This window comes from Falco peregrinus, chromosome Z (genome assembly GCF_023634155.1).
Source record: "Falco peregrinus isolate bFalPer1 chromosome Z, bFalPer1.pri, whole genome shotgun sequence".
Taxonomy (NCBI): Eukaryota; Metazoa; Chordata; class Aves; order Falconiformes; family Falconidae; genus Falco; species Falco peregrinus.
In genome coordinates this window covers 31692393-31706097 of record NC_073739.1, presented here as the reverse complement: position 1 = coordinate 31706097, position 13705 = coordinate 31692393, and the positions used below count along the sequence as shown (strand labels likewise).

At 48.6% G+C, this 13705-nt stretch overlaps 1 long non-coding RNA gene across 1 annotated transcript; it reads right to left on the bottom strand.

Annotated features, from left to right (window-relative positions):
- Nucleotides 1-8513: 8513 nt before the first annotated feature.
- On the bottom strand, nt 8514-13115 carry LOC129782723 (uncharacterized). Its single transcript, XR_008744779.1, has 2 exons — nt 9778-13115; nt 8514-9557 (listed from the first exon to the last, which is right to left on the bottom strand). It is a non-coding gene; the product is annotated as an uncharacterized LOC129782723 (long non-coding RNA).
- Nucleotides 13116-13705: the final 590 nt, after the last annotated feature.

The following is a 13705-nucleotide window of genomic DNA, read 5'->3' as shown; positions in this document are numbered from 1 at the left end:
TCCCCGGCTGTGGTGTAGAGCACATTCTTTACGTCTTGCGCAGTCCAAACTGGCACAAGGCCTTGCTCGAACTATCTCTCGTTTAATTTATTCAGAGGCTTGTTGCTCAGGGCCCCATTTAAAATAGTTTTCCTTTCACATCACGCGATAAAGAGGGTTTACAATCGTACTGTAACTTGGTATGTTCATTCTCCAAAAGCCCAAAACGCCTAAGAAAGCGTGAGTTTCTTTCTTACTAGTTGGTGGAGACATCCCTGCTGTTTTGTTGATCGCATCTGTTGGGATCTCACAACATACATCCTGCCATTTCGTCTCTAAAAACTGGATCTCCTGTGCAGGTCCTTTGACTTTACTTTGTTTTATGGCAAAACCGGCTTTCAGATGGATTTGGGTGATTTTCTCCCCTTTCTCGAAAAGTTCTTCTGCTGTATTGCCCCATACGATGATGTCATCAATGTCTTGCAGGTGTTTTGGACCTTCACCCCGTTCCAGTGCAGCGTGGATCAGTCCATGGCAGATGGTAGGGATGTGTTTCCAGTTTCCACCCCTGGGGCAGTCGATTCCAGATGCATTGGACACCTTTCAAGTGAAGGCAAACTGTGGCCTGCACTCTGCAGCCAAAGGGATTGAGAAAAGTGCATTTGCAGTATCAGTGGCGGCGTACAACTTGGCTGCCTTTGATTCCAGTTCATGTTGAAGTTCTAGCATGTCTGGCACGGCAGCACTCAGTGGCGGCACTAACTTCATTCAGGCCACGATAGTCCATTGTTAGTCTCCATTCTCCATTAGGTTGTCACAGTGGCCGTATGGGGGGCTATTAAAGGGTGAATGGGTTCTGCTGAGATTAGTTCTCTGGTTGGCGAACCAGCTCCTGGGTGGGAATCGGTGAGTCTCGGTTGGTGCGGTATTGCCCCCGGTGCACCGTGGTAGAGGCGATCAGCGCCTGCTGTTCCTCAGCTTTCGGTAATCCCCACCACAGAAGGTTCTTCTGAAAGACCAGGCAAGGTAGAAAGCTGCTCGATTTCCTCTGTTTCCAGAGCAGCTATACCACAAGCCCACTGATACCCTTTCGGATCCTTGAAACACCCTCTCCTAAGAGAGTCTATGCCAAGGATACGAGGAGCTTCTGGGCCAGTCCCGATGGGATATTTTTGTCACTCCTTCCCAGTTCAGCCTCCAATACAGTTAGCTGTTGAGATCCCCCTGTCACTCCAGAAATACTGGTTGGCTCGGCCCCTTCATAGCTTGATGGCGTTAAAGTACACCGTGCAGCTGTATCTACTAAAGCTTTATGTTCCTGTGGGTCTGATGTGCCTGGCCGGCAGATCCACATGGTCTGGTAAACGCAGCTATCCGTGTCCTCCGCCTGGCTGCAGGCAGGGTCGCTGTAATCCTGCTTGTAGGATTCTCCACCAGGGTGGCAAGTGGTGCGAAGCGGATGTAGCGTGGAGTAGTTCTGGTCACTTATGTCTTGGCAGAATGGATTAGAATTCCTTTTCACAGGATTGTGGGTAAAGCCAGCTGTATCAGTCTGTCTGGAAAGCTGCCCTCTGGAGACTGGAGCAGCAGCCTTCTTGGAAGACTCTTTATTTATGATTATTTTTCCTTGTAATTAATGCGCCTGTGCCTCCAGGACTGAGGTGGCTTTTCCATCCCACCTCCTCATGTTCTCTCCATGGTCCCACAGGTAAAACCACAGGGTACCCTGTGGTATCTCCTGTGTTCTCCCTCCCAAACAGAAGGGCATCTGTGGTTGATGGCTGAGATGCAGGTCCATACAGGTGAGGAACAGGATATCCTCATCAAGTTGCTGGACCGGTCTCTCCACAGCTGAGGTGATGGAGGTAGAGCCGCTATCTTCATAACTTCATCCACCGTTGGTGCATCGTCTTTTCAACTCATTGTTGCCAGTGAGTTGGCACATGATGATGGTCTGCTCTGTACCAGTTTCTGTCACATGGGCTGCGTGCATAAGGACTTTGCCAGGATCCATGGGTGACCATGGATCATCCTGGTTATAAGAAGTCATGTCTTTCACAGCTAATTCCCTTGAGTGTCCGGTTCTCTGTTGCGGTCCACTTGCCTGCGTGACGTGTGGTACCCTCCTTGTAGGGGTACCTTAACATTTGACAGGAGTCCCTTCCAGAGGCTGAGGGCTTGCATTCCTTTTGCATGCCCTGTCAACGTCTCCTTCTTTAGAAAGTGATCCCAGCTGCTTGGCTTCCCTACCCTCCAATTCTATAGTATTACCCCTGTTATTCTAGCATCGAAGTAACCAGGCGATAAGGTGTTCACCTGATTGACAGGCATAATCTTTCTGCATTATCCCACTGTTCATTCAGAAACAGAAATCGGGAGGTTAACTGTTGTTCTGTTCGCTGCGTTCATCCTGATCCTGTGATGGCCCTGCTTCATCCTCCCCCTTTACAAAATGAGCTGCTTTCCGTTTCCATTTCTTCTTCATATATAGAATCTATACTTCTCCTTCAGTATAGGCGCCACTGATACTGACACTGCCGCGGGAGCCAGAGCAACCACGCGGGAGCTGGAGTAGCCATGAGGTTAGTAGTTAGAATTAGTTGCTTAAATCTCCACCAGGTCCAGGAGGTGCAAACCCCGTTCAGTGTTCCTAGCCAGCAGGGTCACGACCCGCGCTGTGGTGCATCCGACGGACCAAAGATACTCAGAATTGCCAGAAACCCTAAATTTTTCAGTAATTGGCCCCGGGGGGAAGGAGGAGGCTGGGATCCCGCCCATAGGCCGGCTCCCAGGAAAAGGGAAGCCAGAGGTGCAGTTGCTGGCATTTGCCGCCAGGGGCCGCCCGACCCACAGGGGCGACACCACCGCCGAGTGCGCAGGGCACGGTGTTACGGCCCACGAGTCCATCGCATGTAAACCAACGCTGCATAGTACTACACTGGGATGACTTTAGCCCAAGTCTCAAGGAGGACAAACAGCACAACACGTACTGCACGTAAATGAAAGCAGCACTAAGTAGGGCCATCAACTAGTTTAAAATCCGGTGTAGTATTCCCCTAGTAAAGAGGTATTGCAATGAAAGAGTGCAGTGGTAATAGTCTCGGGTCACTGCTGCTGCTGCTGGTAGCCAGGTGCAGTCAAGACATGCATTAAGGCTTAATTACAGAAATGCACCAGTAAAGGGTTCATTTCCTGAAATAAATACATAAAGCTATACCTGCAATTTATAAGGCACAAAACCAATTTCTCATGCCTCGGTTTACCCACTTGTGGTTCCTAACACGGTCACATCAGATGCAGCAGTAATGACTGCAGGTAACTTAGCTACTAAAGTAACCTACTTCTGGTTAGTGCAGGCAGGTGCCGCAGTTGTTGCTTTATGTGGGAGCAGCTACACAACACTGACAGCACATACTATTATTGTATGCAACTATCACCAAGTGTAATTTTGTAATAAAACCAACTTAAAGCATTTGAAATTTTTTAGTGTGTTTCTTTGGGTCTTTAATGTGCATAGTCTGTTCTTCTCAGATGCTAATTGAGATAAAATGCCCCTTTTTAGGGACAATAGATTCTGTCGCATTGAGGTGTCTTGCACTGGAATATTCTCATCCCAGAAACTTTCCGTGCACTTGATGAATTTAGGAGCCTTGAATTCCTATCTGCACAGTTAGGAAAAATGCTTTGAGGACCCTAGAAGAACCGCTTATTTTTTTCTTGGAGTTCTGTTCCGACAGCTGAAAATCTGAATTATTTTTTTTTTCTTCACCCTTTGTAACCAGACCAAACTGAAGTCATAGGACAGAACAGATTATAACTAACTGGTAATGTTACGTATCTTCATTGAACTGGAAGGGAAGGAATGGGTTTATTGGGGACCTTTTTGCGTTAAATGTCTTAACCCTGTGGCTCCTGTAGGGTTTTTGTATCTTTTTCCATGCATATATTCAGCCAAAAAGTATTTTTGCTCCCCTTTGTGAAAGAGAGAAGACATCTTCAGTACAGAACTGCAAAGGGTGCGTGTGCCTGTACAAGAAAACTGCTGCATCTGCCCTGATTTCAGTCGATGGCTATTGTAAACTGGGTTCTTAGCACAGAGTGCTTGTGTGATAGGAAATATTTTCTTGGAGATAATCATAAAGGGAATAAATACTAGTATTTATGTCATAATATGAACAGTCTGTCTGATACTAAACATTAAAATCTGCTGCTGTAATTAAACTGTAGTGGAGATTATTTTAGACACTTGAAATACATTAATGCAATGCATTCTTTAAATCTAGAACAACTCATGGGGAATGGAATTAATAAATGAAAGCTGCGTAATTTTTCCATGTTTTTTCCACTTCCCCAGCAGTAGAGAAAACACGTGACCACGACCACTTAAAATGGACATGAAGTTCAGACTCTTGGAGATTTGTTACCTGCTTTTTTTTTAAACCACATTTGACGCTCCAGCATAGAACAAAAAGTATACATTTCTACCCCCACGAATTGTTCCTGTTTGAAACTACACTAAATACGGGGTACTGGATGTTCAAGGTCTTCAGGACAAAGTAATATATTTGCCGCAGCCAGTCAAGAAAGCTCAGAGAGAGAAAACAGACAAATGCAATCCTTAAAATAAATGTCACCAATGAAGAGGGAAGAGAGTTGCGCCTCTGCATATAGTGTTATTGAGTTCCTGTATCTTTCGTAAACAAAATTGAGACGGTACGTGGAATAAGGCTGAGTATTCTTTATAGACACTGGCATGAATTTCAGTGAAAATAACTCATCCCAAGGTGAGATGATGAACAGTGTCCACTGGGACAGCGTATTTTGGGATGTGGTCTTAGTCACTTGTGGTCTGAGGAAATACCAAGATTTACCCCTGTTGTGGTTCTGTGTCAAGAACGGTGGGCTCTTCTGACAAGACTCAGACTATTTTCTCATGATGTGGCCAACTTGCAGCCTTCTCATTCTTGAAAATGTCTAGATGTAGAGAGTCATCTACTGACAAGGTTAATAGCGCTTTATACTGGTTATACAAGCACAGTGATACTTGCAAAGGTATTGGCACTTCTGAGTTTACCAGTGAAGTAATAACCAGATATGTACTCTAGCAGAAAAATATCTTCTGTAAAACAGATGTCTGACCAAACAAATCATGCAAATCCTAAGAAAACATGCTGGAGACTAAAGTTCGGGGGGGGGGGGGGGGGGGCGGGGGTTGTGGGGAGGGAAACAAGATGGTCATTATGTTTTAACAGAAATTTTCAGGTTTTCTTTCAAATGTTTATGCTTGCTGTCATCTGGATAGCAAAGAAGCTTTAAGCTCTACAGTTCTCTTCAAAAGGCACCTCAGTTCTGTGATAGTCAGCCACACTCAGCAATACGGTGCTGTCAGAGCTGGGAAGACAGGCTGCCCAGCTAGTTTGCAACTGCGGCTACCAAGATTTTCATTTCAAAATGTGTCTGAGACAGAATCTTTCTCATGGAGGTGGGAGCCTGACAAAATGTATGAGCTACAGAGAGAAGAATCTTACAGTAAGTGTTAGATGACTTTAAGCTGTAAACACTACCTACCTATTATCAGTGGAAACACCTGACAATTTGTCATAAGGGCTCATCTCTACAAGGAAACTTACTGTTGTTACTGATTGTGTGTTAGCAATGTGACTCGTGTACAATTTTATTACTGAAGAGCTGTGCCTAAAGGGGAAAATGTGCTGGCACAACTGTCCCTTGTATATCAGTATAATTGAAACATTCAGTGGAGTACGGAGCATGGGAAATAATTTCCTATGACTGCTTTCGTCAGAGGCTGATGTACTTGCCTTGGTATAGCTGTGTCTGTGTCTGCCTAAGCTGTTACTGACTTCTATCTTACTGTCTCCGCAACTCAGCTGACAAACAGCATGCAAGTCCTTCCTAATCTACGCAGTGCAAAACCACCTCGGCGAGCACAGAATGCTTCTGTCTGTTGCTGTCTGTGCTGAGGCAGATTAGGAGCATGCTGCTTAGCTGGACCTTCTGTGGGAGCAGTATCCTCCAGCAGGGAAGCAGCAAGGTTTTTAATCACTCACACCACACAAAACATTTCTGTTCGAGTGCTAGCAGGCAATTCATGCAGTCCAGTGGTGACAAGGAGCTTAAGGAGATACGGGCCCCTACAAGAGCACAAAATGCCTTAAAGCCAGCAAAGGGGTAAGGGAACAACATTAAGTGATGGTGTGGAGTCGTCCCTCGTGGGGTCAAACAAAGGCTTTGCAAGTGCTGGTGGACTTGCCTATATGCAAGTTCAAAATAGGCAGGGGAGACACTGCAGCTGTGGTTTTCTTGCCCTGTGCACGTGAATAGGGAGAGAATTTCTTTATGAACACCTTGAGACACGTCTCAGATGTTACCCCAGATATGGCATGGTGGATGCAATAATATGAACAATGCTCCTGAGTCTAGCTCATGCCCTTTTCTGAACACCAGTGCCTTATGCGTGTTCCTGACATTGTGGGATAAGGTGTGTGCTTTGCACTTTCTATTCCAAGTCTGGGTTTAGTCAGTGATTACCCCTGTGTCTTTTGGGTTGGCAGCATGTTTCCCTAGTGTATCTTCTGCTTAAGGCAGATTGAGTTGGAAAACTTGGGTAAGATGATGTTTGGCTGAGTTCTGGCAAGCCTGTTAATTTGGCAGTACAGCATTTTACTTCTGGTTCATAGAAGTCAAATATCTTTCAGTATTTAGTTTTTCCTTTAAATAACCATCTCTATTAAATATCTCCAAGTGAAAACACTTTCTCTCCCTTTAAGGCTGTAAGGTCAAGCTTTTGGCACAATATATTCTAACAGCAAAGGATAAAAAAATTACACTTGAATGTAAAAACTACATTATTTTTGTCCCATAACAGGTCCTTTCCAGAATCCTTGGCAGTCTGACTGTTCTGTGCAATTCTGGACATGAATAACACTGCCATTTTAAAGTACTCTGTGTATGTTTACATGAGTACACTCGGTATGGGTGCCTACTCAACACAGGTGCAAAGTGCATGAAGTCTGATGCAGAGACTAGAAATCTCTGAAGTAGGCAATAATGTGTTTTTCTCCACAATATGTTACCTAATGCTTAAGTGCTCAACTCACAGTATAAAACTGCCAGTTATTTTGTCTGTTCTTCCTTTCTCTGCTCTTAGCATCCTTTCATCTTAATGCACCATTTGGTTTAAAAACATACACTCTTCGGACACAAGATAATGAAAATTAGGATCCTGTTCCTGGATGAGAAGCGATGCTGTTGGCACTGCTGAGAGAAGGACATGTACAAGTTCCGGGCCTCCCTGTGCCCACTCTGAAAATAATACCTTAACTCTGCAGCCAGGGCAGGCCCTGAATTTGCTTAAAAGGAAAAACAAATATGTATTTTTTTAAAAAAATGTAGCATGTAAAGAGGCTTACAAGTGTGTGCATGTGAAGGGTCAGGACAAAGCTACCAAAATCAAGGGCGTATGCAGTTATTTAGGTTTCTGTAAGTACTTTGCATGAAGAGCTAATAATAGAAGCCTCACCAAATTCAGCTAGGAAACCCACCTCAGGATGTCTAGATGTCCTTGGGCCTAGGACTCTGTGCTCCATTACATGTGTCACCCATTGCTGTTCCTCAAGAAGCCATGGGATGTTAAGTCTACCTAAAATTTCAGCCTTGGGGAATTAAAATCGCTGTGTCATTTTCCTGCTGCTGTGCAGCAGGGGAAGTGGATGTGGATCACTAGATGTGCAAAATTCACCCCAAGTTCCCTGACACTGGCTACCTGGGCAAGCAGAGTTGTCATTAGGACAACTCTTTCTCCATGCAACATCACTAATTTCACACCTGCTGATTAAGCATGGAAGAGCAGCTGCTTGGTAAGTCAATACATAGCACCACAGAGGGTTCAAACGCAAGTATCCCGGGAGGGGTTAAATTGTCATGTTCATTAACAGCTGTTGGTGTTAACGGGAAAGCAATTGTTCATTAACTAAAATGATGTCTCCTCTGACCCTGTTGAGTCCTGGTGTTCTAAAATAACTGTGTGACTACACCCCTCTCCTTGGAAGCATGGGTTTTGAGGCCAGTTTACACCTTTTGGAGACATGTCTCCAATCAGAGTACTACACTCATGCACCTTCACAAGTTGGGCAGTTTCGGTCCCCTAAAGCCAGGCGTGTTACGGTAAGTTTCTCTGGTCCCTCTGTAATGAAGTGCCAGCCATTGCAGACTATTTCTGTAAAGAAGGGTTGAAGGACTCCTGCTTCTTGGAAGTTAGGGGAGGACTAAGGCCTAACTGGGGAAATCCAGCGTGCTGTTGCAGGTCCAAAAGAGGTTGCATTGCTCATCAGGAAGCAGGACTGAGGACTTCAGTGAAGAAGGGGAAAGATGGAACTCTTCCTTATCCACTGGGTTTTTTAGCTTTCACGGTGTTTTGCTACATGCTGGATGTTGCTGTGTGAAAATCCTAACTCCTGGCAACAGGAGTAGGTGCAAATTCCAGCTTTGTCATAAAAAAAAAAAAAAAAAAGAAGTTGGGAGAAAGATAAGACTTTATTTCTCAATGTAGAGGAGTAAAGGTTGAAAATGTGGGTATTCTGAAAGCTCAGAAAGCAGAAAGACACACACAAAAAATGCTTAATAAACTGTTATTTTATAACTCATCTCTTTCAGAGACATGCCTCATGTAGTTCAGGCTGGGTTTCTATGAAAATCAGTTGGATATCATTGTATTGTCCCCGTGTGTGTGCACCTGCCAGCTTTCCCCCCATCCTAATCCCACTCACAAATTTCCAAAAACCTGACAAAACGGGACAGGTCCCAAAACTACTGCCTGCCAAGGTACTACCTCTGTGGTGCTGGCAGCCAGAGGGAAAAAAAAAAGATCCTCTTTCTGTCTCCACCACAATGTGAGTTCATATCTTCCCATCAACCGTCAGAAAAGCCTTTTAGTAAAACCTCACACAAAACTATGCTGGGAGCGTTCTGCTCTGCACAGGACAGAGTTTTTGAAGGTTTTGTGTGGGCATGAAAGTGCGCAGCTGCCAGCTGAGCGCTTTTCACGTCAGGTGGGATCTTTTATAAACCCCTCGTATCTTCTGTGCCTCCTGCATTATAGCTAAAATGGGGCACCAGGAGGGGAAGGGGCTGAATTCTGTACACAACTGTGTTGGCAAGATCTACTCAAGGCACACCCTGGAGCAGAACAGTATCTCTAATACCACATGTCCTACCCTGCACACGGCAAAAAGTAAGACTCCGATGACCCACTGAACGCTCCCCTACAGCCTACCCTGTGGAAAAAAGTTGTAGCGATCATTCCATTTTCAGGTATTCCTCCAGAAGGGGAACTGCCCACGCCATGGGTATGCTGTACCAGCCGCCCCAGGGTATTGCGCTGTGTCACGGCTTCATTCTTGCACTTGCAGTGCCCAACACTCGGTACTTTTAACCAGCGGGCCGATGCGCTCCGTGCTTGGGATGGGCCACACAAGGCTCCGTCCTGTCCCAGCTCTGCTGGCAAAGGTGAGTTCACAGCGCTCTCCCACCTCGGCCAGGCCGAGCGGACGCCTTGTGGGCTGGAGGGAAGAAGCATAAATCACCGCTCCCGCCTGTCCTGCGGAAGCAGCAGCTCCCCTCAAGTCCTGCCGAACTTCCCACCAGCTCTCCCCGCCGCCTCTCCTGCCAGCCCCGCTCGCTGCATCCCTGCGGGCTCAGCATCCCAGCCGGGGCTGCGCCTGCCCCCCACGCCGCCCCTCCCGCCCCGCCGGCCCCGGCCGGGCACCCCGCTGTACTCACCCCGCCGAACTCCTCCCGCCTCGCCGCCGTCCCGCCCCGGCTGGGTTTGAGGGGCTTTGGGGTAGTTCTTGGCTTGTTTTTTTACTTTCGGTTGGTGCACCCACCCGGTGCGGGGCGGGCGGCGGGGCGGGGGCTGGGCGAGCGCGAAGCGGGGCCCCGCGGCGGGGCGGCGCGGACCTGCGGCTCCCTCCGCCCACCGCGCTGCCAGCCGGGGGCGGGGGGAGCGGCTCTTTTGGGGGTCCTCAGGGCCCTGAACACGGAACGCAGAGGGCTAATCGGCCTGGGAGCGCCATCGCCTCCACCCCGCCCGACTGCTCCTGCTGCACGTCTCGCGCTGCATGACCCCTCTGTCACACACACACACACACGAAATAAACCCGGCATTCTCTGGGGCCTGTCGCTGTCAGCGTAACTGTTCTTCCTGCGGTTTTATGTTTTTCGCATCGGTGCCGTTATCTTAGCTGGTGCTACCCTGACAAGGGCTTCGACTGCATCGAGCCAGGGGGCTGTCAAAAAAAGAAATGAGTCATGGCAGCCAGGAAGACCCCCTAGCGCCTGGAGAGCCGGCTCCGGCTGCCGGGAGGAAGCGCATCCTTCATCCCTCGGGCGCGGAGCTGCGGCGGGCATCCCGTCCGAGACCAGAGACCATGCCTCGCTCCCTGCCTTGCCGAGGCATCTCCGCAGGGCAGTGCGCAGCGATCAGGAAACAGTCCTGTCAGCCAGCCCGGCGCTTCCAGAGGTTGGGCCCTCTTTATGCAGGTTTTGACGTTTGCTATCAGTGGTGAAGGGTACTTACTCTGAAAGGGTGGTGCTGCTGGCTGACAGCAGAGCCGATATTCTTCCACCCAGTACAGACGCAAGAACCAAAGGTTTGTATTTATAACGCGCGTATGTCATTCAGAGACAACTGTATCAACACAGAGATATTTGATACCTCCACGGTTCTTCACATGTACTTGTATTTACACACAATCACTGGAAAGCACCAGATCTGCTGCTTGTAACCCAGATGCGGTGGGCAGGGGGGTGCAAGGTGGTGCTCACCCGGGGGAGCGGAGGGAGGAAGAATCCCAGAGGAGGCAGAGGGAACACCCGATGTGCCTCAGTTGAAACGCATGAGTGATAGAAATCACGAAGACGTTGTGCACACAACTCATCTCCTTACTCTACAGCAGGTCATGCCTGCAGCCTTCCTGAGAGGCTCAGCAGGGTACCCACTAGACAGCCTGAATCCAGTCCTCTGCGGCAGTTTAAGTGACCCCTGCCATGCTGGCTCTGTGCCCTTTCCTCCATAGCTACGCTTGCCTGCAGCCCATTTGGAGCAGTGCCCACCTATTGCTGCACATACTGCACCACAGAGCTCCGATTTCTCCCTGAGCTACCAGGCTCCTCCCAAGGCACAAACTAGTAACTGACACTGCAGTGCTGGGACATGACGGATTTATTTATCCTCCGCTCTTTGTGCTTCATCACAGGTCTCATCCGATTTGTTGCCTCTTCTCAAAGGTCCCAGCTGCTGGAGACAGTTTTAAGTAGAAGCTTGGTGTGGGGTGTTAATATTCTCTGTGAAGTGTCGTCACAGATACTAGACTTGTAACATGAACACTTTCCACTGATTACGAACCAGCCGTATGCTGTCAAGCAGATCCGGGCTAAGGCAAGAATCCTGCCTTTGCAGGCCTGACTAAGGCTTTCAGTGTGCCTTGAGGCTGAGAGGACTGACGCTGGCATGCCACAACGAGAGTGTAGTTCAGTAAATTGAATGGAGTGGTTGGAGGCAGATCAGAAGCCTGGTACAGCTTATGGGAGGATATGCTGTGATCCCAAATGGGTTTTTTGGTCTGGTCCGTCATTTTAAAACTCAGTTACACTCATGGGTTTCAAGCTTCCCGAGTTGGCAGACTCCCAAGTTGCTCTCATTAATGACACGACTTGTTTGGAATATGCTTCAGCTTCCTCAAATAGCTTGCTTTTTCTCAGTTACCATTCCTCAAGCCTTTAGAAGGAGTCCACAGACCCAGCAACACACAGGTTCAGACAGAATGCAGAACCTAGTCCCGAGGGCAGAGGGATAGCTTTCCTATCTGCTGCACTACCCATGCCGTCAGCAAGCTATTCTTGGACCAGCTCCATCCAGTGGTGGGCATCGCAGAAGCCCACTGTTGTTTCTTGTCCTGCTATGCCACTCTGAGGAAATAAGCCGATACCGCAGGGTCTGGCTTGCCTGTAACGCATGTTAAATAGCTGGTAAAGATGATAAGCAACGGCGATGGCAGGTCATTCATTACATGTTAGTTCTGGGCAAAACTTGACCAAAAAGTCCAAATCGTTGCTCAAACAGCAGAGCTGATAAACCAGATTTCTTCAAGACCTGTGTCTCAAGTGCCCTTTGCCCCTGGAGAGCTTTCGGTATCTAATGAACTCGCAATGCAACCTTTGACTCTGCAGGTCAGCAACAGTGACTTTCTCATCTGCTCTGCCTCTTACAAAACAGTATTTACTCTTTTGAGGTTTCTGTCATTCGTATGTGCACATTTTTAATACACCTTGTTTCTTATTAGGCCCATCTTGGTTCTTTCTCTTTTTTTTTTAGAATGTTCTGCATTTTCTAACTTTTTTCTTTCACCTAGGTACTGCTGGATATCCTCTCTGCCTCTAGGTACGTCTTTCTCCATTTCGTTTCTGTTCTATTCATAGTCTTACAGCCCAAAGCAACCTTCCACTAGGTTGTTCTGGGTTTTCCCCTCCATTATGATGTTACTATAGTCTCTATTACTGTAATACCCAGAGGCACCAACCAAACTAGGCACTCCAGTTACTGGATGAACATCCTGGCAGAAACAAATGAAGTCTCCAACTGCGCCATTAAAACAGAAAGGGCAGGAAAAAAGGCAGAGAGGCGAGGAAAGCGCAGAGGCCAAGCAACTTCCCAAAGGAAACAACACCGCTCAAGTGACAGAATAACCACCCGCGGGCCCAATTCTTCCTCGCCCCGCACCTTGCCTTTCAACTTGCAGCCATGCCTCCGCACTCCCTCACTGCTGCTCTGGCACCATTCTTCTTTCCACAGAGTCACTGCAATGCGTGGACACACCTACCGCCCTTTCAATTTAAGCACCCCAAAATTAAAGACTTTAACCCTTCCCACCACACACGGAACAGTTTCCCACCTCCCTGAACATACAGCACTGATGCAGATGTGCACATGGCCCTTACTACACATGTGCTCTGGCTGTCGTTAACCCTCCCCTCTCTAAAGCGTCTCAGCAGGCCCTGGATTATGAACCTGCAACACTGGGTCAGCTGCTTTTCCTAACGAGTGGCTTCAGTTCGGCTACTTTGCCCTGGGGACCAACAGCACTTTAGGAGATCTCCTGCCTTACCCCATCTCACGCGCCAGTTACAACTGGCTGTTTCAAAGCCTCCTCTTACTGCCACCTGTTACGGAGACCAGACCCCCCGGTTCAACTCCGAAACGGTGCTGCCGTGTGCGTTTCCACGGGGCGGGGAGGAAACACCGATCACCATGCCCGCAGCACCTGCGCAGCAGCAGTGCCGAGGACGTGCTGTTCGCGGCTCCAAGTCCCCACCTCAGCAACTGCAGCAGCGTCACCCCGAGCTCCCACCGCGCCCGCCCGGCGCCGCTGGCCCCAGGGCCTAGTCCGGGCCTTGCGCCGGCAGGCCCCGGTGCTGCGGTGGGGTGGGGTCTCACAGGAAATACGCTGCTGCGGGCAGGGGGAACGCCTCCACTGCTGGCGTCGCAGGTTCTAGCTTACGGCAGCGACTGCCAAGCACGCAGCGCCGTAGCACAGCCAGCCGCCACCCCAACAACCGGTCAGCGTTACCCCGCGCTGGGGCGCCACCAGCGCTGGCCCCGCCGGTCCCTCACGTTTCCGCCAGGGGACGGTGGAAGGGGAGGAGCAAACTG